Here is a 26,868-nt window from a genome sequence, read left to right on the forward strand (position 1 = left end):
ACTCTCAAGAGTCTTCTCCAACACCACAGTTCAAAAGCATCAATTCTTCGGCACTCAGCCTTCTTCACAGTCCAACTCTCACATCCATACATGACCACAGGAAAAACCATAGCCTTGACTAGACGGACCTTAGTCGGCAAAGTAATGTCTCTGCTTTTGAATATACTATCTAGGTTGGTCATAACTTTTCTTCCAAGGAGTAAGCGTCTTTTAATTTCATGGCTGCAGTCACCATCTGCAGTGATTCTGGAGCCCCAAAAAATAAAGTCTGACACTGTTTCCACTGTTTCCCCATCTATTTGCCATGAAGTGATGGGACCGGATGCCATGATCTTCGTTTTCTGGATGTTGAGCTTTAAGCCAACTTTTTCACTCTCCTCTGTCACTTTCATCAAGAGGCTTTTTAGCTCCTCTTCACTTTCTGCCATAAGGGTGGTGTCATCTGCATATCTGAGGTTATTGATATTTCTCCCGGCAATCTTGATTCCAGCTTGTGTTTCTTCCAGTCCAGCGTTTCTCATGATGTATTCTGCATAGAAGTTAAATAAGCAGGGTGACAATATACAGCCTTGACATACTCCTTTTCCTATTTGGAACCAGTCTGTTGTTCCATGTCCAGTTCTAACTGTTGCTTCCTGACCTGCATACAGATTTCTCAAGAGGCAGGTCAGGTGGTCTGGTATTCCCATCTCTTCAGAATTTTCCACAGTTGATTGTGATCCACACAGTCAAAGGCTTTGGCATAATCAATAAAGCAGAAATAGATGTTTTTCTGGAACTCTCTTGCTTTTTCCATGATCCAGCGGATGTTGGCAATGTGATCTCTGGTTCCTCTGCCTTTCCTAAAACCAGCTTGAACATTACCTTGCCCAAACAGTTAATAAGTAATGTAATGGTATCAACAGGGGCAGTCTAATCCTGGAGTCCAGGACCTGAGCCTTGAGGCAGACTTCCTCTGGAGAGGAAGGGGAGCTAAAGCAGTGGGTCAGAGAGCTGAAAATAGAGATGTAGTAGGGAGGAAATCGAGGTGCAACAACAGGTCTTTGAGAAAGATGAACGAGGCAAGTGCATGTCACCTGAGGCTGGGTCTTGTGCCCTGAGGGACCCTTGAGCACCTTGTATGGGAACTGAAAGTGAAAGTGAAGTCGCTCAGTCGTGTCCGACTCTTTGTGACCACATGGACTGTAGCCTACCAGGCTCCTCCACCCACGGGATCTTCCAGGCAAGAGTATTGGAGTGGCTCACCATTTCCTTCTCCAGGGGATCTTCCCAACCCAGGAATTGAACCTGGGTCTCCCGCATTGGAGGCAGATGCTTTACCGTCTGAGCCACCAAGGAAGCCTGGTGTAATGTGTAATGTGGCCGACAAAGACAGACAGAGGGAGAGATGTCAGGACTCTCAGATCAGGAAGAAATGGAGAAAAACAAATACCATATACTAATGCATATATATGGAATCTAGAAACTGATGAACCTATTTCCAGGGCAGGAATAGAGCTGCAGATACAGTGAATGGACTTGCAGAGACAGGAGAGGGTGGGACAAATTGAGAGAGTAGCGTTGACATGTGCACATTACCGTGTGTAAAAGAAATAGCTGCTGGGAAGTTGTAGAGCGCAAGGAGCTCAGCCTGGTGCTCTGTGCCCACCTAGAGAGGTGGGCTGGAGGGGTGGGAAGGCGGTTCAGGAATGAGGGGATGTGTGTATATATGTATAGCTGATTCATATTTTTGCACAGCAGAAACTAAAACAATGTTGTGAAACAATTATATTCCAATTAAAAATTAATTTAAAAAGGAAAGAAACAGAATATGTGTAGAAATTGGGATTGATAGGAAGAGCCAAAGAAGTTTCTAGAAGGAATAGGCAAAGTAGATTAAAAGGCACCATTCAATCCCAAACTATTATTCAACTAAGATGCAGAAAATTGCATCCATGTTTTATCCTCAATGTGCCAGCCTTATTATTTTAGTGAGTATAAAAGCATATATGATGTGCTGTTTTGAACAGTAATGTTTCAGCTCTAGCCTTAGTTTTTTCTGCAGCCTCTTGTTGTGAGTATAGGCAGACTGCAGAGACATTGAGGGTTCGGTTCCAGACCCACCATAATGATGCAAATATTGTAATAAAGTGGGTTAAACGGTTGTTTTGTGTTTTGTTTGGTTTTGGTTTGGTTTGGTTTCCTACTGCACGTGGGCTTCCCTGATAGCTCAGTTGGTAAAGTGGTAAAGAATCCCCCTGCAATGCAGGAGACCCCAGTTCGATTCCTGGGTTGGGAAGATCTGCTGGAGAAGGGATATGCTACCCATTCCAGTATTCTTGGGCTTCCCTTGTGGCTCAGCTGGTAAAGAATCCCCCTGCAATGCAGAAGACCTGGGTTCGATTCCTGGGTCGGGAAGATCCGCTGGAGAAGGGAGAGGCTACCCACTCCAGTATTCTGGCCTAGAAAATTCCATGGACTCTATAATCATGGGGTGGCAAAGAGTCAGACATGACTGAGCGACTTTCACTTTCAGTGCATGTGGTAACCCACTCCAGTATTCTTGCCTGGAGAATCCCAGGGACAGAGGAGCCTAGTGGGCTACAATCCATGAGATCAAAAAGAGTCAGACATGACTGATCAACTAAGCACAGTGCATATAAAAGTGATGTTGATTCTATGCTGTAGTCTATTAGTGTGTGATAGCATTATATTTTTTTAAATGTACATGCTTTAATTAAAATAACTTTATTGCTAAAAAAATTTCTAGCCATCATCTGAGCCTTCAGTGGGTTCTTTGCTGGTGGAAGATTTTGCTTCCACATTGATGGCTACTGACTGAGGAGGGTGGTGATTACTGAAGGTTGGGGCTGCTGTGTCAATTTCTTGAAATAAAATGTCAGTAAGGTCTGCCATATCGACTGACTCTTCCTTCCACAAACAATTTCTCTGTAGCATGCAGTGTTTGATAGCATTTTACCCACAATAAAACTCCTTTCAAAATTGAAGTCAGTCCTCTCATACCCTGTCACTGCTTTATCAACTATCAATATTCGTGTAATATTCTAAATCCTCTGTTGTCATTTCAACACTCTTCACAACATCTTCACCAGTAGATTCTTTCCTTAGAAACCATTTTCCTTGCACTCTGTTGGAAATATAAGCAATTCTAGTAAGTTAATTGTGAAGATGTCTACTTAACATAGGTTTCCCTGGTGGCTCAGATGATAAAAAATCGGCTTGCAATGCAGGAGACACAGGAGATGCCTGTTCAATCCCTGGGTGGGGAAGATCCCCTGGAGAAGGGAATGGCTACCCACTCCAGTATTCTTGCCTGGGGAGTTCTATGGACAGAGGAGCCTGGAGGACTACAGTCCATGGGGTCACAAAGAGTCAAACGTGACTGAGCGACTAACACACGTTTAACATAATACTACAAGTAAGCTAATTTTATTGTTAATTTAAAAAAAATTTAGAGTAGTTTTAAGTTCACAGCAAAATTGAACAGAAAGTACAGGTGTTCCTGTTACCTTTGCCCTACTACATACACGCAACCTCCCCACCATCAGCAGCCCCACACGAGTGGCATATTTGATGAACATACACTGGCACATCACTATCAACCCAAGTTCATAGTCTACATCAGGGTTCACTCTTAATTTTTATATCCGGTGAGTGTGGCTAAATGTATGGTGACATGCATCCACCATCGCAGAACATTTCACTGCCCTAAAAATCATCTGTGCTCCGCCAGTTCACCCTTCTTTCCACCCTAACTCCTGGCAACCACCCATCTTTTTGCTGCTTCCATAGTTTTGCCTTTTCCAGAATGCCATATCATGGGAATCACACAGTACGTAGCCACAGACTGCAAAGATTAGGACTTGAAATATTTAGGGAGCTCAGAATAAGAACAGAACAAAAATGCTTTCTACTTGCACAACAAAATGTGAAAAGCAGTGTATAAAACTGTCAGAGTTTATCCGATGCCTTTGACTTATGTTTTTTAATCTCTTGTCACATACTTACTTCCTCGACTTTATTCAAGATCTGATATTTATCTTACTAATATTCAAAATTCAAAGAAAATTAAAGTCAACATCTCTTTTACACATTGAATGCATCAAATCACTATGATCTTCATATAATTTCATTCTTTCCAAATTAAAATTTGATTGATTTACTAATATATAGATGGTAGTCCCTGTAAAGTCTCTATAATCTCTGTAATAGAGATTGTCTTGTAAACACTTAGGATAAATGTCCAAAAAAAAAAAATGAGAAAGGTGAAAAGAAGGATTTTATGAAGGAAAACTGAGACCACGGGGGAAATCTACATGAAGAAAATACTGTTTTAAAAATATTTTCTTGATTTATATTCACGTAATAAGACAATGGCATTTTTGACTCTTAAAACAGGTTGACATATTTAAAATTAGTTTCAATGATTTGGATATGTCTGAAGACTATATTTTCCCCTCTAATTTGAATTATTTCTAATCCCATAATTAATTACAGAGAGCAAAATTGAATTACTAATAAATGCCAGAGAAACCAATTTAGATTGACATTCATCTCCATAGTCAGCCCTTATATGAAAACAGCAGACTTTTCAAGGCTTAGTATTTGCTATAATAAGATCAAAACAACTCTACATATTAGAAAGGGTAGAAGAAATGACTTGGAAGATAAATATAGTGTACATACATTATTTATTTCATTTAGCTTTAGATTCATAAAGAATTTTTCTTTAAGATTTCTACTTCTTTAAGTGAACTTTTTAAAGCAAGGGAAATGAACAGCCTTCTACTCCCCCAAACAGTTATTGTCCAACCCGCTGGACCTCTGTTAATCTTATCTTACTTGGATGGATGGCAGTGGCAACCTGTGCAATGCTTAAAAAAAACCTCTGAAAGTCTCGTTAGAATGGCTGAAATATGGTGGATGTTGGTAGCTAAATAAAGTTTATAAAGAAGTTTGATTTACTCTAAGGCTTAGAAAAGTAGAATAAATATGATTTCAAATATTGTGAAATAAATCAAATAGCTTTTGTTCAAAGCAATCGGCAGGCACAGGCTAGTAAATTGACCAATGCCATCATTCTTTTAGAATAAATTTCTACACCCAAGTCATTTCTTTTCACATATGCAGTAGCTTCAGGTTTTCTTGGAGGAAAATAAGCTGTGTTGCACCAATGAACCTTAAAATGTTAAACTAAATGCAGACTTGCTCTTTCCCAACTTGTAAATAACTCCTGATGCTGGCTGGGAAGTTGCCACACACAGGAAGCAGACCCCAGAGTCAGGCGCTTGTTGGTCAGTCTCTCAGCCATGTCCGACTCTTTGCAACCCCGTGGACTGCAGCATGCCAGGTTACCCTGTCCTTCACCATCTCGCAGAGTTTGCTCAAACTCATATTCATTGAGTCAATAATGCCATCCAACCGTCTCATCCTCTGTTGTCCTTTTCTCCTCCTGCCCTCAATCTTTCCCAGCATCACGGTCTTTTCCAATGAGTTGGCTCTTCTCAGCAGGTAGCCAAAGTATTGGAGTTTCAACTTCAGCATCAGTCCTTCCAATGAACATTCAGGACTGATTTCCTTTGGGATTGACTGGTTTAATCTCCTTGCAGCCCAAGGGACTTTCAAAAGTCTTCTCCAGCACCACAGTTAAAAAGCAACAATTCTTCAGCATTCAGCCTTCTATGGTCCAACTCTCACATCCATACTGACGACTGGAAAAACCATAGCTTTAACTATATGGACCTTTGTGGACAAACTGACGTCTCTGGTTTTTATTATGCTCTCTAGGTTGATCATAGCTTTTCTTCCAAGGAGCAAATGTCTTTTAATTTCGTGGCTGCAGTCACCATCCACTGTGACTGGCCACTGCACTATTTTCCTCTTAAGGAATTTCCTGCACCTGTCAAATCAGTGCTTGTCCGGCCTGTGTTCCTGCTTTTTATAATCTATATTTATGCAAGAGAGTATTGTTCTAGATGATTAACTTACACATCTTTATATGGAGTAGTTTGTGCACAAAATTGAAAAAGTACTGAATTTTACCACCTCCTGGTTGTGTGGTGTGTAAACTGTTTCTTAATCTTTCAGAGCCTCTGTTTCTTTACCTTGTAGAGTGGCATATAGTCAGAACTCCAAAGCATGAAGTTAGTTGGTTCATTGCTTCTCTAAGGCACCTGGCCCTGTTTATCAAAATTTGCCAAGCTCTGAGATCTCAAAACTACCACATGAAGGGAAGCCAGCATGCACTGATGATTAGTAACTGAATTAAACTTGAATTAAACTGGAAAAGTCACACTTTCAAGTGCAGAAAGGATCTGAAGTGTCTACTTCAAGGTTTTTTACCTAAGAGAACAGGAAATTATACATACAAATATAATCTCCAGGTCTGGAGTCATGAACTTGGGTCTAAATTACCACACGTTACCACAGAATGGCAAGGATATATGTCTCAGAGTCTATGAGTAGAGCAGATTCTTGCAGCTTATAACTGAAGTCCAGAAGACGTAAAGCTTGTGGAACATCCTTTTCACACCATGCACGGTAACCTGTTCACAAACACTTGACAGCTCAAAACACACACAGATCTGTATTTCATACAGTTCTATTGTTCACTTACCAGAGCCTTTGCCTGCCTTCTGGTTGTGCTTAAATTTGCAAGACAAATATAGAGACATTTGGAATGACTTATGTTATTTAATGAATCTTAGAGCTGACTTTGGTAGAACATTAAGATATGGTTTTGGCCGGGCAGTTTAGAAATTTACATTGACCAGTAATCTGATGCAAAGTCATTCTTTTTATTTCAGATATTTGGAGAAACCACTCTTTCAAAAATTATCAGGCTAAATTTAGTAACTGTATTTGCATCAGCTCAAAATTGGATTTTATGCTACCTTTTGTTAGACTGTGAGTTGAAACTGTATAACTGAAATTATTTTATAAGATTATGTTAACTCAGAGTCGAGAGAGAATATATTTTTAAAGTATGATTCAAGGCTAGTATTAAATTGTATCTTTACATATTTTAGCTACTTTGTTAACTATTATAAACAAGCCAGTGAATTTTATGCTCTTGCCCTTTTCTTCTAGTCAGATAATTTATGATTTTTTAAAGAGCTTCATTTCAGAATAATATTATTTTTCATTTAATATGCTAAGAAAAAGTATGCCTCTTTTGTTCAAAAATGTTTTAAAAAATCATCTATATATTTGCCTTATCCTCTTTGTTACATTTCTCCTCATAGATTTGTTTACCTGGAAATCACGGACACATTGTAGCATTCAGGATGTCAGCTTATTCAGAGAGATACAGTATAAAACTTGCTGAAAACCCTTATTTTCATCCTTCTCCAAGATTTATAAAACTCTTAATTTGAATCTAGCTAAAAGCTCAACTGACAGTGTGCTTGTTGAGAGAATAAGAAAAAGTTCTTAAACAGGTTAAATAGCTAGTCTTTTCTTGTACTCTTTAAAATGTATTGATGTTTTTTAATAGTTGCATTAAAATAGCTAAACATCAGTATAGGGGACTGGAATGCAAAAGTAGGAAATCAAGAAACACCTGGAGTAACAGGCAAATTTGATCTTGAAGTACAGAATGAAGCAGGGCAAAGGCTAATAGAGTTTTGCCAAGAGAACACACTGGTCATAGCAAACACCCTCTTCCAACAACACAAAAGAAGACTCTGCACATGGACATCAACAGATGGTCAATGCCGAAATCAGATTGATTATGTTCTTTGCAGCCAAAGATGGAGAAGCTCTATACAGTCAGCAAAAACAAGACCAGGAGCTGACTATGGCTCAGATCATGAACTCCTTATTACCAAATTCAGACTCAAATTGAAGAAACAGGGGAAAACCACTAGACCATTCAGGTATGACCTAAATCAAATCCCTAATGATTATACAGTGGAAGTGAGAAATAGATTTAAGGGACTAGATCTGATAGACAGAGTGCCTGATGAACTATGGATGAAGGTTCGTGACATTGTACAGGAGACAGGGATCAAGACAATCCCCAAGAAAAAGAAATGCAGAAAAGCAAAATGGCTGTCTGGGGAGGCCTTACAAATAGCTGTGAAAAGAAGAGAAATGAAAAGCAAAGGAGAAAAAGAAAGGTATACCCATTTGAATGCAGCGTTCCAAAGAATAGCAAGGAGAGATAAGAGAGCCTTCCTCAGTGATCTATACAAAGAAATAAAGGAAAACAATGGAATGGGAAAGACTAGAGATCTCTTCAAGAAAATTAGAGATACCAAGGGAACATTTCATGCAAAGATGGGCTCAATAAAGGACAGAATTGGTATGGACCTAACAGAAGCAGAAGATATTAAGAAGAGATGGCAAGAACACACAGAAGAACTGTGCAAAAAAGATCTTTATGACCCAGATAATCACGATGGTGTGATCACTCACCTAGAGGCAGACATCCTGGAATGTGAAGTCAAATGTGCCTTAGAAAACATCACTATGAAAAAGCTAGTGGAGGTGGTGGAATTTCAGTTGAGCTATTTCAAATCCTAAAAGATAATGCTGTGAAAGTGCTGCACTCAATATGTCAGTAAATTTGGAAAACTCAGCAGTGGCCACAGGACTGGAAAAGGTCAGTTTTCATTCCAGTCTCAAAAAAGGCAATGCCAAAGAATGCTCAAACTACCGCACAATTGCACTCATCTCACATGCTAGTAAAGTCATGCTCAATATTCTCCAAGCCAGTCTTCAATAATACATGAACCATGAACCTCCACATATTTAAGCTGGTTTTAGAAAAGGCAGAGGAACCAGAGATCAAATTGCCAACATCCACTGGATCATCAAAAAGCAAGAAAGTTCCAGAAAAACATCTATTTCTGCCTTATTGACTATGCCAAAGCCTTTGACTGTGTGGATCACAATAAACTGTGGTAAATTCTGAAAGAGGTAGGAATAACAGACCACCTGACCTGCCTCTTGAGAAACCTGAATGCAGATCAGGAAGCAACAGTTAGAACTGGACATGGAACAACAGAAGCATTCCAAATCCAGAAAGGAAACCTCAAGGCTGTATATTGTCACCCTGCTTATTTAACTTCTGTGCAGAGTACATCATGAGAAACACTGGGCTGGAGGAAGCACAAGCTGGAATCAAGATTGCCAGGAGGAATATCAATAACCTCAGATATGCAGATGACACCACCTTTATGGCAGAAAATGAAGAAGAACTAAAGAGCCTCTTGATGAAAGTGAAAGAGGAGAGTCAAAAAGTTGGCTTAAAGCTCAATATTAAGAAAACTAAGATCATGGCGTCTGGTCCCATCACTTCATGGCAAATAGATGGGGAAACAGTGGCTAACTTTATTTTTTTGGGATCCAAAATCACTGCAGATGGTGATTGCAGCCATGAAATTAAAAGATGCTTACTCCTTGGAAGGAAAGTTATGACCAACCTAGACAGCAGATTAAAAAACAGAGACATTACTTTGCCAACAAAGGTCCGTCTAGTCAAGGCTATGGTTCTTCCAGTGGTCATGTATGGATGTGAGAGTTGGACTATAAAGAAAGCTGAGCACTGAAGAATTGATGCTTTTGAACTGTGGTGCTGGAGAAGACTTTCGAGAGTCCCTTGGACTGCAAGGAGACCCAACTAGTCCACCCTAAAGGGAATCAGTCCTGGGTGTTCATTGGAAGGACGGATGTTGAAGTTGAAACTCCAACACTTTGGCCACCTGATGTGAAGAACTGACTCATTTGAAAAGACCCTGATGCTGGGAAAGATTGAGGAGGAGGAGAAGGGGACGACAGAGGATGAGATGGTTGGATGGCATCACTGACTCAAAGGACATGAGTTTGAGTAAACTCCAGGAGTTGGTGATGGGCCGGGAGGCCTGGTGTGCTGCAGTCCATGGGGTCGCAAAGAGTCAGACACGACTGAGCAACTGAACTGAACGGAAGGACTTCCTCCTTATCACCGGGTCTCAATAGTAAATTTATTTTAAAAGCAAGGTCGTTTTTAGGAAAGGCGGATAAAACACAGAGAAGTTATTTTAGATCACCAGTCTAGCAGATCCCATCTCTTTTCCAGGTCTGTGTCTCACACAGAGTACTCTTTTATACCCATCTACCATAGACTGGTGGATCTTGACCTGTTCCCAAGAGTGAGTGAGGGTTGCAAAAATCTTGTCACTAAAGTATGGTTTAATCTAAAAGACAGAGAGGGACTAGTTGTAAAACAGGAAAGAGAAAGGAAAGGAAAGAGTTTTTGTTTATTTGCAGCCTCCTGAGTACAAACGAAAAGAGAATAAACTGTTCAACATGGAATGAAAAATTTGCTGAGCGTCTCCTGGAGCCGGGTTTGCCTCATTCAACAATGGAATGACTACATGTATTCCTTTACTCTCACTTCCCTCCTCTTAAGGATATGATAAATATGTGTTTCTCCCTTTTCTCCTTTGCCTCAAGTCTATCTTTTTGAAATAGAGTACAGAAACCAAGGCTGCACTCCCCTCACCCCTTGATAATTGGCGTGAACCTATTGCCTTAAACACGCCTGAGATTCAAACATCAATTTTGGGGACACTGTACTCAAAATAGGAACACAATGATTGGCATCCTGGTTTCTTCCCCTCTGTGCCCTGGATCTCCTAAATGGAGCTCTGCGGGTGTCTGTGCTCCTTGGATACAGAAAATAAAACAAGAGAGTGAATGAATTAGAAGCTTTGCAGCCACAAATAATATGAACCCACTGCCATGAGGCAGGGGAGCCATCAAGTCACGGAGCCTCAGTCTCTGCTCAAATTTTCTGTGGTGTGAAGAGACACCACCCCATGCCCAGCCATCACCACCACCACAGTGACCCCACCTATCTGATTCTGCTCCAAAACTTTATTCTTAGATCCTCCACAGCTTGACTTAAGAGAAGGATGGAGCAGGACAGGCAGTCTCGCCTGGATTGTGGGAAGAGTCAGAGACAGAACCAGACGGGTAGGGTTGTGACCAGCTTTAGAAATTGTTCTTATTCAGGCGTCCATGCCCTTTATGTTTTCTCACAAAGAGTTTTAAATTGCTTTCCCCAGGTTCCCAGCAACATGCATTCACCCCACATCACCTTCTAAATTACAGGAGCTGGCAATGGTTTGACCAACACTGAGCAGCAGTACTCAGATCCCAGCTAATGACCAGCACTTTTACAAAACACAGTGTGGTCAGTGAGGCATAACTGAGGATGTTTCCTAAGGCTTTCCAACCCCTGTTCTGGAAGCTTCCTCATGTGTCATGGCGCCCTTCTTCCCTGTGCTCTTATTCGCTTTCCATGGGCACCCCCTCTCTGCCACCTATGCCTTATTTTCTGGAGCAGACCCGCATGTTTCAGATCATGTCTGAGTTAACTGGATAGAAGCCATGACTCATGAGTGTGTATCTTAATTCCCTGGGTGATACCCAAAAGCCACACCAACTCTTATATCCTAAATCCCATGGAGGCTTTCCTGATTTCCTTGCTTGCTCTCTATGATGTGTAGGTTGATGTTTCAGCACTAATCATGAGATATGAGGGATTTTGGACTAGAGACTCTAATGGTTCTTTAAATCATACCCTGTGATGACAATGGCAATAGTGAAAGTAGCTGCCATGAATAAGCCCCCACTGTGTGCCAGGTGCCTCGTATCTTTCCCATGACTCATCCTCATGACTGTGACCCCACAATTAGGGGTGTAGTTCCCATTTCTCAGGTGAGGGATTTGAGTTTTTGCAGCAGCAATGTTTTTCCTATTCATCTTGCAGCTTCAGATGGAGAGTTATGTTTTGACCCCATGTCTGACTCCAAACTCATTTTATTCCTACACCACCAATTCCTGGATAGAGATGGTAACTTTGAGCGGTTACCACTGTTTTATTTTCTTGTACCAAAAAGTGTTTTTCTAAAATTAGGGCTGACTTGCACCACTCATGAAGTGAAGTGAAGTGAAGTTGCTCAGTCGTGTCCGACTTTTTGCAACCCCATGGTCTGTAGCCCACCAGGCTCCTCCTTCCATGGGATTTTCCAGGCAATAGTACTGGAGTGGGGTGCCATTTCCTTCTCCAGGGGATCTTCCTGACCCAAGGATCAAACCCAGGTCTCCCGCATTGTAGACAGATGCTTTACCATCTGAGCCACCAGGGAAGGAATGAGAAAGAAATGGAGGAGAGTATTTTGCTATCAGATACCAGGCTATACACTGAACTATAGAGTATTTACCATGTAGGACCAAGAAGACAAATCAATTAGTAAATAGAATGCAAATTATAGACAATGATCCATGCATAAAAGAATTTGATATATTAGGAGGAAATGTGAATAATTAATGGGAAAGGGAAAATAAATATTATAAGCGCTAGATTTCAATATCTGAAAAATAAAATGGATTCTCCCTCCTCAAACAAAAAAATTCAGATTATAAATCTCAATGTTAAAAAAATGGAAATGCAAATATATTAAGAGAAAACTTTAAAAATATTAAAGGAAATCTAAATAATGTCTCTATGACATCTGGGTAGGAAAGAGGAAAATCATAAAGAAAATATTGGTTAACTGGACCTCATCAAAATTTTATAATATTCAGATAAAAAAATCACCATCTGTTCAGTTCAGTCACTCAGTCATGTCCAACTCTTTGTGACCCCATGGGCTGTAGCATGCCAGGCTCCCCTGTCCCTCGCCAGCTCCTGGAGCTTGCTCAAACTCATGGCCATCAAGTCGGTGATGCCATCCAACCATCTCATCCTCTGTCATCCCCTTCTCCTTCTGCCTTCAATCTTCACCAGTATCTGGGTCTTTTCCAATGAGTCAGTTCTTCGCATCAGGTGGCCAAAGTATTGGAGTTTCAGCTTCAGCATCAGTCCTTCCAATGAATATTCAGGACTGATTTCCTTTAGGATGGACTGATTTGATCTCCTTGCAGTCCAAGGGACTCTCAAGAGTTTTCTCCAACACCACAGTTCAAAAGCATCAATTCTTTGGCACTCAGCTCTCTTTATAGTCCAACTCTCACATCCATACATGATTACTGGATAAACCATAATTTTGACTAGATGGACCTTTGTTGGCAAAGTAATATCTCTGCTTTTGAATATACTATCTAGGTTGGTCATAACTTTCGTTCCAAGGAGTAAGCATCTTTTAATTTCATGGCTGCAGTCACCATCTGCAGTGATTTTGGAGCCCAAAAAATAAAGTCTGTCACTGATTCCATTGTTTCCCCATCTATTTCCCATGAAGTAATGGGACCAGATGCCATGATCTTCATTTTTTTAGTGTTGAGTTTTAGGCCAGCTTTTGCACTCTCCTCTTTCACTATCATCAAGAGGCTCTTCAGTTCTTCTTCACTTTCTGCCATAAGCATGGTGTCATCTGTGACCTGAGGTTATTGATATTTCTCCTGGCAATCTTGATTCCAGCTTGTGCTTCATCCAGCCCAGTGTTTCTCATGATGTACTCTGCATAGAAGTTAAATAAGCAGGGTGACAGTATACAGCCTTGACGTACTCCTTTCCCAATTTGGAATCAGTCTGTTGTTCCATATCCATTTCCATCTGTTGCTTCTTGACCTGCATACAGGTTTCTCAGGAGGTGGGTCAGGTGGTCTGGTATTCCCATCTCTTTCAAAATTTCCCACAGTTTATTGTGATATACACAGTCAAAGGCTTTAACATAGTCAATAAAGCAGAAGTAGATGTTCTTATGGAATTGTTTTGCTTTTTCTATGATCCAAAGGATGTTGGCAATTTGATCTCTGGTTCCTTTGTCTTTTCTAAATCCAGCTTGGACATCTGGAAGTTCACAGTTAATGTACTGTTGAAGGCTGGCTTGGAGAATTGTGAACATAACTTTGCTAGTGTGTGAGATTTGTGCAATTGCGCAGTAGTTTGAACATTCTTTGGCATTGCCTTTCTTTGGGGTTGGAATGAAAACTCACCTTTTCCAGTCCTGTGGCCACTGCTGAGTTTTCCAAATTTGCTGGCATATTGAGTGCAGCACTTTCACAGCATCATCTTTCAGGATTTGAAATAGCTCTACTGGAATTCCATCACCTCCACTAGCTTTGTTCATAGTGATGCTTCCTAAGGCCCACTTGACTTCGCCTTCCAGGATGTCTGGCTCTAGGTGAGTGATCACACCATCATGGTTATCTTGGTCGTGAAGATCTTTTTTGTATAGTTCTGTTTATTCTTGCCACCTATTCTTAATATCTCCTGCTTCTGTTAGGTCCATATCATTTCTGTCCTTTATTGAGCCCATCTTTGCATGAAATGTTCCCTTGGTATGTCTAATTTTCTTGAAGAGATCTCTAGTCTTTCTAAATAGATCTTCTAACTTCATTTGTAAATAGATTTAAGTGGTAAGAGGTAATGTAGAGGGTTTTTTTGTTTTGTTTTTTTGTTTGTTAGGGTTTTTTTTAGTGACTCCTCTTAAATTTTGTACAATTTGCAAAGTACACATTTCCAAAAACAGGGGAGTCTGGTCAGATTCCAGGGCTGTATTCATTTTTCTCCAAGCACCGATAGCCTGGTGCCATTATGTTTCTCTATGGGCTTACGTGGTAGCTCAGATTGTAAAGAATCTGCCTGCAATGGAGGAAACCGAAGTTTGATCCCCAGGTCAGGAAGGTCTCCTGGAAAAGGGAATGGCAACCGACTCCAGTATTCTTGCATGGACTGAGGAGCCCAGTGGACTATCGTCCATGGGGTCACAAAGAGTCAGACACGACTGAGGGACTAACACTTTCACTTTCATTCTGTTTCTCCCATTTTCCTGTTGAAAAGAAACACAAGAGCACCAGCTCTCCTGTCTGGGATCCCAGCTGGTCTCACGCCAAACCCAGCTGGAGGTTAATGCCTGCTCATCAGAGCGCCCTTCTGGAGCCAAAAGTAATTTCTGAAAATCCCAATTTTGATTCACAACTTTCATTCTACTTTTCAATATTAGATTTTATTATTCCACATTCCCATTTCCCTAGCCCAAGGACTCATGTATCTTTACTATTAATTGGCTAAATATAATAGCCCACTCTTCATCACATTATGACACAAATTTTAAAATCAATACAAAGATGTTAACATAAAATATAATCATATAATTAAATATGTATCAGGAACCAGAAAAAGTGAAGAGGGAGAAATCAGATAATATTTTACTTGCGTTTAACTAAAAAGCCATGTACTTTAAGTCTATGAGATAAAAATAGTCATAAATCTATCTGAATCCTCTAGCAACTACTCATATAGAATTCTGTTGCCACATGCCTGTAGTTTAAGCAAAGAAATTAAAGACAAAACAAAAAACATAGAGGGAAGATATTTAAATTCATTGAGATGAAGAATGAAGGAGATTTGAAATAATTATATTATAATAAAAAATAAAGGCAACTGCCCACATCCAGTCTCACACACACACACACACACACACACACACATAGGATTTGCAAGGAAAAGTAAATAAATACCTCATTCAGAAAGACTGTCTTTTTTTTCCTGCTTGAGTCCAAGAGTTATTTAGTATAACCTAAGTCACCCCTAGTGTCCTTCAAAGCTATAAGTTTTGCTTTTCCACACAATTGCTTTGAAACAAAGAAGGTCAGAGCCTTCAAAATGATTCTGGAAGCAATTCAACACCAAAATTTACCAACATTTAGTGGCCCAGACTTTTTTTGTCTCTGATGGGAGAAAGCGAAAGGCATAGTATAATAAAGAGGAGAGCGATGGTGGGACAACATGATCTTGAAAACTAGCTTCCTTGGGTGAGGATTTCCAAACATAAAAGAAGATCTTCTAGACAGATCCATAAGACAAGGAAATTATCATACCATTTCACTGTATGTTCTAACAATGGTCTTGGTTACGATATTAGAAACAATCAATATAGAAAAGAGAAACATAATTCATCTTCCATTTCTGTCGTCAGAGAGCCATCGATCATTGCCACAAGCATTATTAGCTGGAATCACCCTAGTGCTTTCCCTGCATTTGTGCTCCCTGGTGGACGCTCTTGTCCACCAACCCCCCCACCCCAAGTCTGGCCCCAGGAGTGAGGGACCAGACCCGAAGTAGTTCCCAAGAGACCACTGACTGCACCAGGGGACAGAGCAACAGATTTGCGGAAGAGAGAAACCCTAGACAGCTTTCCAGGGGCCAGAGGCTCCTTTGTCAACTAGGGGCTGCACGTGTAGGCTTGCCAAGGCAAGCAAAATGGTGGCAGAAGGTGGAAAACCTGCCTCACGCCACGATTCTCAGTAGCTCCTCGGAAACAGCGAGTCCTCCCTTCTCTCCTGCCAGCACCAAAATGTTATTCGTAACACATACAACTTTCTAGACAACACACACAGCAGAAGTTGTCATGGCCAAGAGGCTGCCTCTCCCCAGAGAGCTAAGCAGACGGAGAATAGCTGTGTGTCTTTATAAACAAATTTCTCGGTGAATGACAGTGGGCACACAAACATGTCAGCTCTCTATCCGAGTTCTTCCTTGCTCAAATGCCAGTTTTGCTCCTATTTTGAATACAGAGTTAAAATGTAATTAGTCTGATTTTAATGAGTCCAAATGTGACACATTAAGATTCAGTAATTACTATAAAATGATGAGTTGTGATTGAATGTCCCCACAAACAAGGGGACATTTAAAAGGAGTGCCATTTATTGCTCAGTTGTTGCTGCATTTAAAACCATTGCCCTTCCCTCCATGAATGTATATCTTTAGGATTTAAGTGATAATGCTGGACTCTTGCGTTACAGTTGGAGCCAGCCATCCTGATATTTTTAAAGTGTGTCAGTTCTTTGATAATGTGATCATGTCTACAAGAATCCAGTGCCTTTTTAGAGGGAAATTGGGGCAAGATCCCACATTTCTCTGAGTATTGGCTGCCCAGTTAGCTCACCATTATAATTCATCTCATGTGGCATCACTTTTTCTCTGCCATCCGACATAGGACCTCACTGCTATTAATATTTCTGGGGTTCTCTATGCCCTCAAATCTCAGCTGTGCTTAGAGCAGGTCTAGAAACATGGTCCTAAAGATTCAAGGTCCCGTCCAAGAGTAGCAGCATTAAAGGAAGCACCTGCCTCATACAATAGTCTGATCTCTTAACCCCCCTGTTTCCTGGGCTGAGTCAGAAACAAGTCAGTAGGGACCAATACTAATGAATTCTCCCATGATACTGGAATCTTAGATTGCTATTCAGTCACTAAGTCACATCCAACTCTTTGCGACCCCATGAACTGCAGCACATCACTGTCTCCCGGAGTTTGCTCAAACTCATGTCCATTGATGCTATCTAGCCACCTCATCTTCTGTCACCCCCTTCTCCTCTTGCCCTTAATCTTTCCCAGCGTCAGCGTCTTTTCAGCTTCAGTCTTTCCAATGAATATTCAGAGTTGATTTCCCTTAGGAATCTTGATTAATATTGAAATAAATAAGTTCATTGTAGAATTAAACCTTTCATTCTCTAGCAAATCAAAAACAAAAACATTATGAGTAAATGTTTTCTGACAACTCAAGACAGACCACCTAAGATAAGAATCATTAAATCATATGGAATTTGAGATCATCCCACCTGAATTTCTACGCTTTATGGGAAAGCCATCCGTGACATATCCTGCCAGATACTCCAGAAGCCTATTTGAATATCTCAGTGTCTCCTGTAACAGTTTAGAGTATGATCAATGTTTTGGAGGCATCATATTTCCTTGGAGTCACAATTGTCTTCCTGTAGCTTAAATTTAGATATCCCATGCTCTGCCCAGTGCAAGGGGAGCCACAGAAGGCATGCCCTTCTTATTTCTCAGTCCTTTAAGTCTGTGAAAACTACTGTCAAGCCTTTAAAATATCTTCAGACTGAAAATTCCCATTTCCCATAGTGGTTCTGAAACCTTTCTGTCTGCTGATACTGTCAAATTTTTCAATGTTCTTCTGGTTATGGCAACCAGAAATAAATGCAGACATCCACGTGTGTCCCAGTTAAGGCTGATTATAGCAGGACTGTACATATCTACTCCAGTATTCTTGCCTGGGAAATCCCACGGACAGAGGAGCCTGGTGGGCTACAGTCCGCAGAGCCACAAAGACTCAGACACGACTGAAGCGACTTAGCGTGCACACGTACTTATCTTGCTCTGTTTTGGACACCGTTTCCTTCAATACATGCCAAAAGCAGATTAACTTTCTATACAACTTCATTTATTTTACTACTGGCACAGATGGTATTTTTGTGTAAAATCTTCTAATCATTTTTATATGAAGTGATATCCAGTCATATATCTCTATTCTGTACTTTGAATTTAGGAAAATTTCCACTTAATCTGTTGGATTAGATATTGTTAGTTTATTCTTCCAGCCTATCTAGATCATACTGATCTTGCTCTAAAAGCTGTATGGAAATATCCACATTTGGCTCATCACTGGATTTCATAGTATGCTTCCTCTGCCAAGTCGTTGCCATAATATCAAGCAGACAAGTCCAAGGACAGACATGTGACACTTCTTCCAAGAGAAGTCTCTCTCCAGGAGCTCCGAAGTGGTGAAGGCACCAGCGTCTCCATCGCCCAACCATGTCCCCACATATAGACACAGACACAGGCTTAATCATTCGCTTTTCTGGAATTAACACCTACTCACCGTGGGACTTTCCCGGTCTCTCCATCTCCATGAAGAATAACTTCTAGAAGTGCTTCCTTTCATTTCTAAATGCTAGTGAATCCTCTATTTAATGGAAGAGCTAGCATACTAGTTTCTCATTCTCATTTTTTATTCTCTGCACCATTTTGAAAATCAAAGCAGCGTAATATCCATGTTCTTCAGAAATGTTTAATATAAACGTACAAAATGTTGCCCCTGTCTGTTCTGTCAAGGCATGAGCATACACATGAAGTAAATACCATGTTTCAGACTATGAGTAATAGTCCAATTATCCTTCATTGACTACTGATTTTCCAAGATGTTCATGATACATGAAGGAAGGGTGTTACTACTTAAAAATAATGAAAAGGGCATGGAGATGGCAACACATGAAAAAAAAACAGCATTTCATATTTCTAACAAGACCATCTGCCTATGGGCAAAATTTTTTTTAACTCCTAATTGAGAAGAAAATAGTGTTAAGAGACATATGCCCATGTTTACAAGCTGAGGGAAATTGACAAGTGTCTGTGTTTTGCCGCTACTTTTACAGACAACTGTTATACATAATGGGGAAAATTAAAATCAGTAATTACCTTTCTGGTCTGTCGTCATTTTAAATGTGCCTGGAATGTCTTAAGCATCCATTCCAAATAATTACTTGTGATAGACTAGAACATTTAAAGGGTTGTAGGACAGAAGTTCAGCTATTTTGCAAAGTGAAATACTTTGATGATAACAAATTCTTTTCCCCCTTGTTTCTCCCCAATGTTGGCAACATTGTGTTTATAGCTCAATTTGTAGATAATCCTTCAAGCTACACTTTTTTTTTTTTTTTTCCTAGGCATGGCCATTATAAATGTCTTCTTCCATTTGGCTTTGGCACTGCTTGGAACTTGAAATTACTATTTGCTGCTTGCCAATTACAGAATAATTTAAGCCTTGATGCTTCCAGGCATAGTTCTTTAAATGCACAAAAGGAATATGTTAAGGTGAAATACATAATATTTTCTCTGTATTGCACAGCTTCAATAGATTGCATAGAATTATATCCAAATTGCTTTTTAAAAAATCAGTGGAAAAAAATTCTTTCCTCTCAGAGGTGTTTTATAATGGTTTTACTCTTCTTTATCTAGGTAGGATCATAGCAAATATTTTTTAAAGATTCATGTTGTTTACCACTGACTGATTTGAATCTATAAAAATATGATGGACATAAGTATAGATAAAATGGTAGCATGAATTTTAAATTTCTAGGAAACAGAGCACGATGTGATTTTTTTTTTTCAGTCAATTTGAAATAATTAAGAAGGAAGAAAAAAAGGGAGTTCGGTTTCCTGGATCTTTTTGACTCTAACACATAATCATTTTTCTTTTTTGTGTATTTGTGTCTAAATCACTCAGCATTTACAGTACAAAGCAAGAAAACTGTAAAGCAGAATAAATTTATGATTTAAAGGGGTCAAGTATAATTTTGAGGATTCAAAAAATGCGTTTCTTTCAGGACAGTAGAAGGAAATATGCTGATTGCCATCAGAAGAAGAAAAAGAGCAATGAATTATTTATGTGAGCCTGCCATCATGCCTACCACATCTGGAAGGGTGTTCAGGCACAATTTATGATCACAAAGGAAGCTCACACAAACGAAAATCTCCCCCACTGCCAATCACAAACATGCTCAGATTCCAGAAGATAACTCAAAAATTATTCTCTTTACTCTTTCACTCTTCCCACCTGGGTACTTTAGATGCACGTCCAGGAGTCCTTTCTCCATTCTGCATATTCTCTACCTCATCCTCCAAACACGCAACACAAATACACAGCAGCCGAGGCCTGCCGAACCTTGTCATTGTCTTGAGTGCAGAGCTCCAGCAAGGTAAACAAGCCTAGCTTCTAGCCTGGCACCAGCGTGAAAGACTCTCACTCCAGCCAGGGCAATGCTGGGGAGGAGGGAAGGTGAGACGCCCACCTAACCTTGTGCCACCACGCTGACCTTTTGGTTTACCTAAGTCATGTACGAAAATCCAAAGCGTGGATGAAAACTGAAGAATCAATAACATGCAGAGGTGGCAGACCAAGAAGGAAGAAGTTAAGTACCATGGTATTCCTCCAAGTAAACCAGATAACTTGGTTTAAGTGGTAGAAGATAACCAGAACACCATCGACATGAGCCACAGTAGGAAGTTTTCTATGGGGTTTTAGCAGGAGAGGGTCCAAATTTCAGCTGGTTTCAGGAATTGTTGGTGAGAAGAAGGAAAGACTTTCCATCTACTCTCCTAGACTCAATATCTGAGTATATGAAATAATCTGACTGAAGATTCACAGGATAAAAAGTATACGTGTGTATTAATTTTTCATGTCACACACAAGGGGGCATCACAGGTGGTAAAGAATCTGCCTGTCAGTGCAAGAGATGCAAGAGACGCGGGTTCCATCCCTGGGTCGGGAAGATCCCCTGGAGGAGGAAATGGCAACCCGCTCCAGGATTCTTGCTGGGATAATCCCATGGACAGAGGAGCCTGTCAGGCTACAGTGCATGGGGTCGCAAAGAGTCAGACACAAGTATGCACATATGTATGGTCATCACAAGTGAGAAAAAGTGAATACTCCAAAATATATTGAGCTTATATACCATCTTAGTAGGAAAAATGGAGAGTTATGGAAGGCTCTGAGGGGAGAGTAAATGATCTTTAGGAAAAACGAATGAGCCTTTAATAGAATGGGTGGGAGATATGACTGCTTTTGACAAAGTTTGTCTGGGTGTGGTGGCAACTTTTATTTTCCTTCCCTATGATAAGAGTCAGTCCACCCTGGTTGATGAAACTCTAGGGTAGGGGATTCATGACAATTGAGTTTCTTTTGGTGGCTCTGTCTTTAGATAGCTAAGGGGAGTTCAGGGAAATCTTCTCCCTGCATTGGCTGTCTTTCAAGTGTCTTTAGCTCCAAATAATCAATATATCAAGGTGACATTTTTGGGGGAAGGTGGCATGTTCTAAACTCTCTCTGTGGTCAAGTATGGCTCTCCAAATTAACCACAGAAATGCTTCAAGGGAACTCTGAGAAGCTCGGTTCTTTATGTCTCAGCACAGAAAGAATTCAACAAGATTCAAAGTGATAGATTGTTGTTTACTTGCTAAGTACTGCGCAACTCCTTTGCAACCCCATGGCCTGAGGCCCACCAGGTTCCTCTAACCATAGGGTTTCTTCAGGCAAGAATACTGGAGTGGGTTGCCATTTCCTTCTCCAAGGGATCTTTCCAACCCAGAGATCAAACCTGTATCTCCTGTATTGAAAGGCAGATTCTTTACCACTGAGCCACCAGGGAAGACTGAAGTAATAGAAAACTAATTTATGAGAATTGGGTGCTTATGAGGCTTACAAGCAGGTGAGCAAGAGGGTGATGTGCCTTGAGAACCTCATGGGCTGCATTTTTATAATCAAAGGAAAAGTAGGGGGGAGGAGAAGACCACTTTATTCCTCATTCCTGAGTAGATTCAAGCTTCCATCATCAGCTCCTTGCCCACATCGGGTAGAGGAGTTTTCTTGTCCCTACATGATCACGCTGGGACTCTTGTGTCTCAGTGGAAATGAGAAATGAACAAAAAAGGCGCACATACTAAAATATGACCCATCTTTTCAAGTTTTAGTATAATGTCACCCTTTCCTTATGTTTGTATTTTAGCACAAAGGAGCATGTGCTAGGAATCACTCTTACTGAGCTCACTGGGCAGGACGTGGGTCTCATTCAGCCATTGTTTTACTGTTTAGTGTCATGCCTTGTGTTTCTGTTGCATAGTGTTAATGCCAAGCAGCCTGCTTTTTGAGTGATCATGAATTTATAAGGGATCTCCAGCACTTTTTCTTTACTTAAATCCCAATGGGATTAATTGTTAAATCACTTACTTTCTTCTTTACTCTGCCCCTATCACAAAGAGGGAGGAATTGTTCTTGTTGATCAGTGATGTAGCCTGGGCAAGTGGGTTTTATTAGAGAGAGACAAGGGTTCAAATCCTGGGTAAAAGTGAATGAGGAGGAATAGCTCTGAGAGACCAGGACATGTCAAAGCCACATGAGTGTTCTCAGCCACACTGGGTCTCTCACATTACAGAGGGCAATAGGGAGCCTTCACCCAATACAAAATGACTGGCTGCCCACAACAGGAGTTCTGTGACTCCAAGTTGGAAATGGCTTTCTTTTTTGAAGTTAATTCATTTTAAAAATAAACTTTGACTTATTTGGTGTTCATAGTCTCTGGAGATGGTAAGGTTTTCAGAAGGAAACATGGTTCCTATTGGCTTAATGACTAGTGATAATATTAAATACAATTTCTATACAACATTTTTAGACTTGCCTCATGATCTAGGAAGAAAGGGGAAAAGTAGCAACACACCTGAGAAAGAACTCTTCTCAAACCCATGTTTATGCAGATTGAGTCATGGTTTATGCAAAATCCATTGTCAACTTTCTTTCATCCTAAGGACCCTCAATGATAAATTTAGGATTTCATTCTTGCCATTTTAGAAAAAAAGAAAAAGCCACAATTTGCAAGCAAGATGATGAAAATCATACAAAACAGCTATATAAAGCTAAGGAGACCTGGCGTGCTGCAATTCATGGGGTTGCAAAGAGTCAGACATGACTGAGTGACTGAACTGAACTGATATATATATATATATATATATATGTAAAGATATAAAGCAATAGATATATTGCATGCATATATATATATATATATTGCATGTGTGTGTGCTAAGTCATTTCAGACATGTCCAACTCTTTGCATCCCTATGGACTCTAGCCTGCCAGGCTCCTCTGTCCATGGGATTCTCCAGACAAGAATACTGGAGTGAATTGCCATGCCATCCTCCAGGGGAGCTTCCTGACTCAGGGATCGAACTCAAGTCTCTTGAGTCTCTTGCGCTGCAGGCAAATTGCTTACCCACTGAGTCATCTGGGAGGTATTTATAAAGATTTAGATCTATTGCAGAAAAAAAAAAAAATCTCTGCAAAGCCATGGATTTTATGAGAGTAATCCTATCTGGCTCAAGATATCCCTAAGAAGAACTTTATACCTAGAAACGCAGAAGTGAATGAATTACGGCTCAGGGTAATTGGTTGCTCTTCCAGAAAGAAGGAATTTGAAAGAAAATTGGTCTCTATCAGGAAACAGAATTAGTGACCTAAGGGATATTCTACTGAATGGAAAGATCAGGAAGGTTTGGTACAACTCTACCGGGTCAGACATAGACCAGAAAAGCTGGTGGGGACTCTGTAGAATTTTGGCCCTGGGCTGCAAGTCAAGGAACCCAAGTAGGATTCAGGGAACTCCTTCATAAGAAGCTTCAATAATGGTTTCCACCCAGGACTGACTGTGGGTTGAGCAGAGGTTCACATAAAATATATGAGTACCTCATCACTGCCCATATGAAAAAAGAGAGAACTGTGATTTGAATTGGTAGCAATAACCAAGAAGCAAAACAGTCATTTTCTATGAGTACAGGGTTGTCCAGAATTCTCTCAGAAGCCAAATGCAGGTGACATTTTCCTGTCAGGTCCTAATTCCCACCCGTGAGGAGCTTGAGGAGAAAGCAAGTCAATTTCAATGAACTGATTCTGGATGCCTCTGTTATGTAGAATCCTGAGATATTCCATCCAGAGCCCAGGATGGGCTGTGGAATGTTGAAGGCCAAGTACAGTAGTGAAGAAACAATAACTTATCATACACCAACTTTGCAAGCTGAAGACTGTTTTCAGCTGTAACTGTGTCATTATAATTAATGTAATCCATACAGCTGGCTAGCACATCAGACAGGTAAAATGAACCAGCTTCAGTCTCATGAGAACTGGCTTTTACATCATCCCTTGAGCTGTTCACCTAGAAAAGCTAAAGGAAAGGAAAAAAAAAAAAAAAAATGCCCTTACCATTTTGTTCATTGTGCTTATCACAAATGCAGGAAGCTCACATTTGCATTGCTAATAGTCCTCTTTCAAAGTTTGTTGACATTTCAGCTGATCTTTAGTGTGCTTTCCTTTCAGTGTGATCTTTCCAGATGGTTGGCTGGCATCACTGACTCAATGGACAAGAAAGAGTCTGAGAAAACTCTAGGAGATAGTGAAAGACAGGGAAGCCTGGCATGCTGCAGTCCATGGGGTTGAGAAGAGTCAGACGTGACTTAGCAACTGAACAACAACAACAACAAATTAGTGTGCTGTAACACTTTTGGGCAAAGTCAGTTCTCCCTAGGAAGATGGGCAGCCATGAAATTAAAAGAGCCTTTCTCCTTGGAAGAAAGCTATGACAAACCTAGACAGCGTATTAAAAAGCAGAGACAATCATTTTGTTGACAAAGGTCTGTACAATGAAAGCTATGGTTTTTCCAGTAGTCAGTATGGATGTGACAGTGGGTCCATAAAGAAGGCTGAGCACTGAAGAATTGATGCTTTTGAATTGTGATCCTGGAGAAGATTCTTGAGGGTCCCTTGGACTGCAAGGAAATCAAAGCAGTCAATCCTAAAGGAAATCAATCCTGACTATTCGTTGGAAGGACTGATGCTGAAGTTGAAGCTCCAGTACTTTAGCCACCTGATGCGAAGAGTCTACTCATTGGAAAAGACCCAGATGCTGGGTAAGACTGAAGGCAGGAGGAGAAGGGAGTGACAGAGGATGAGATGATTGGATGGCATCACTGACTCAATGGACATGAGTCTGAGCAAACTCTGGGAGATGGTGAAGGACAGAGAAGCCCAGCGTGCTGCAGCCCATGGGGTTGCAAAGAGTCAGACAGGACTTATCAACTTAGCAACAACAATGTGTCCTTATGGAACCTAAAATAACACACACACACCCATACCCTAGTCCACAAGACTGGGTGACTTGCTTGCCCAAACCACCATGCTCTAGAACCCAAAAAGTGAATGACTGTGCTCTGTAAATAGGGAATGATGGGAAAAAAATGTATGGGGGGAAAATAATGGGGGAAAAAAATGTCCCTCAGGAGAAGGTGAGAACTTATAGATTTAAAGAACATAGTATGGAAAAGTACAGAAATGTGCATTTATAATATGTACTAGAAGGTAAGGGCTTCCCAGGTAGCTCTAATAAAGAATCTGCCTGCCAATGCAGGTGATGCAGGAGATGAGGGTTAAACTCCTGGGTTGGGAAAATTCTCTGGAGAAGAAAATGGCAGCTCACTCCAGTACTCTTGCCTGGAAACTTCCATGGACAGAGGAGTCTGGGGAGCCATAGTCCATGAGGTCGCAAAGAATCAGACATGACCGAGCAATTAAGCGTAGACTCTGGGGAATAAATCGGAATTTTTTTTTCTGTAATTGGAAAAGAGGAGAAAGAAAATTCTCTACTAAGCATCAGTAGGCTTTAGTGGAGAGAGAATTGTCCAAACCTCTGTTTAATTAAAGAAATATTATGCTTCTTGGAATATGTGTCCCAGATTAAATTAGGAAACGGTGGTACTGTTGAGGAATAGGTACTCAATCTGGAACCAACAGATTTAGAAAAGTCAGGAATACACTGTTATGGTTGGGAAATATATAAGCAGCTGAATTCAAAATAAAAACTCTAATAGAAAATGTAAAAGAGCAATTCAAAAATGTAGACCAATATGTATTTTCACCAAAAGCAATGTCATCATTAGAACATAAGGTGGTATGATTTTTTTTTAAGCTGGGTTTAATCCAGCTAGATAGGTAAGATTTAGATGGAGACTTAAAATCTAATGTTGATGTTGTGTGGACAGAAACTTTTCCTTTCCTCCCTTCTCGGTGCTTTGGCTGGTCTAATAATTAAATTGACATAAAAGATATTAAGAGGAGAAAAGCAAATTTCATATGTACCAGAATCCCGTAAAAATATGGCACTTGCTGGCAGTCAGGTAATTGAGGCTTACATACCATCCTGAGCTAAGGAGAAGGGGTTAGGAGTCTAAGGCTTCAAAGAGGAGGAAAACAACTCATGGGAAGATGAGAAGAGCAAATGTTTGGTGAACAAATGTTTGCCAGGCCATGGAGATAAGTCTTTCTTATCTCTGGTAATAACCCACTTTCTGGCACAGAAATATATTAATTACATATATAGATTTATAAATTATAATTTTTAAGGCAATTAAGGGTGAGGTAAAAAGCTCTTCCTGAGCCTACTGGGCCCTATCTGCCCTTGCCAAAGTGACTTTCCAGGTGTCACTAGTGGTAAAGAACCCACCTACCAATGCCAGAAACACAGGTTCAATCC

General features: G+C 40.4%; 1 protein-coding gene and 1 non-coding gene across 2 annotated transcripts in view; one reads left to right on the top strand and one right to left on the bottom strand.

The window, feature by feature from the left end:
- Positions 1–26,868, top strand: part of CNTNAP2 (contactin associated protein 2) — a 1,656,810-nt gene that overhangs the window by 1,182,004 nt on the left and 447,938 nt on the right. The gene's annotated exons all lie outside the window — the stretch shown is intronic.
- Positions 1,267–1,338, bottom strand: TRNAW-CCA (transfer RNA tryptophan (anticodon CCA)). Its single transcript has one exon. It is a non-coding gene; the product is annotated as a tRNA-Trp (tRNA).

Source organism: Budorcas taxicolor, chromosome 4 (assembly GCF_023091745.1).
Source record: "Budorcas taxicolor isolate Tak-1 chromosome 4, Takin1.1, whole genome shotgun sequence".
In the NCBI taxonomy this organism is placed as follows: Eukaryota; Metazoa; Chordata; class Mammalia; order Artiodactyla; family Bovidae; genus Budorcas; species Budorcas taxicolor.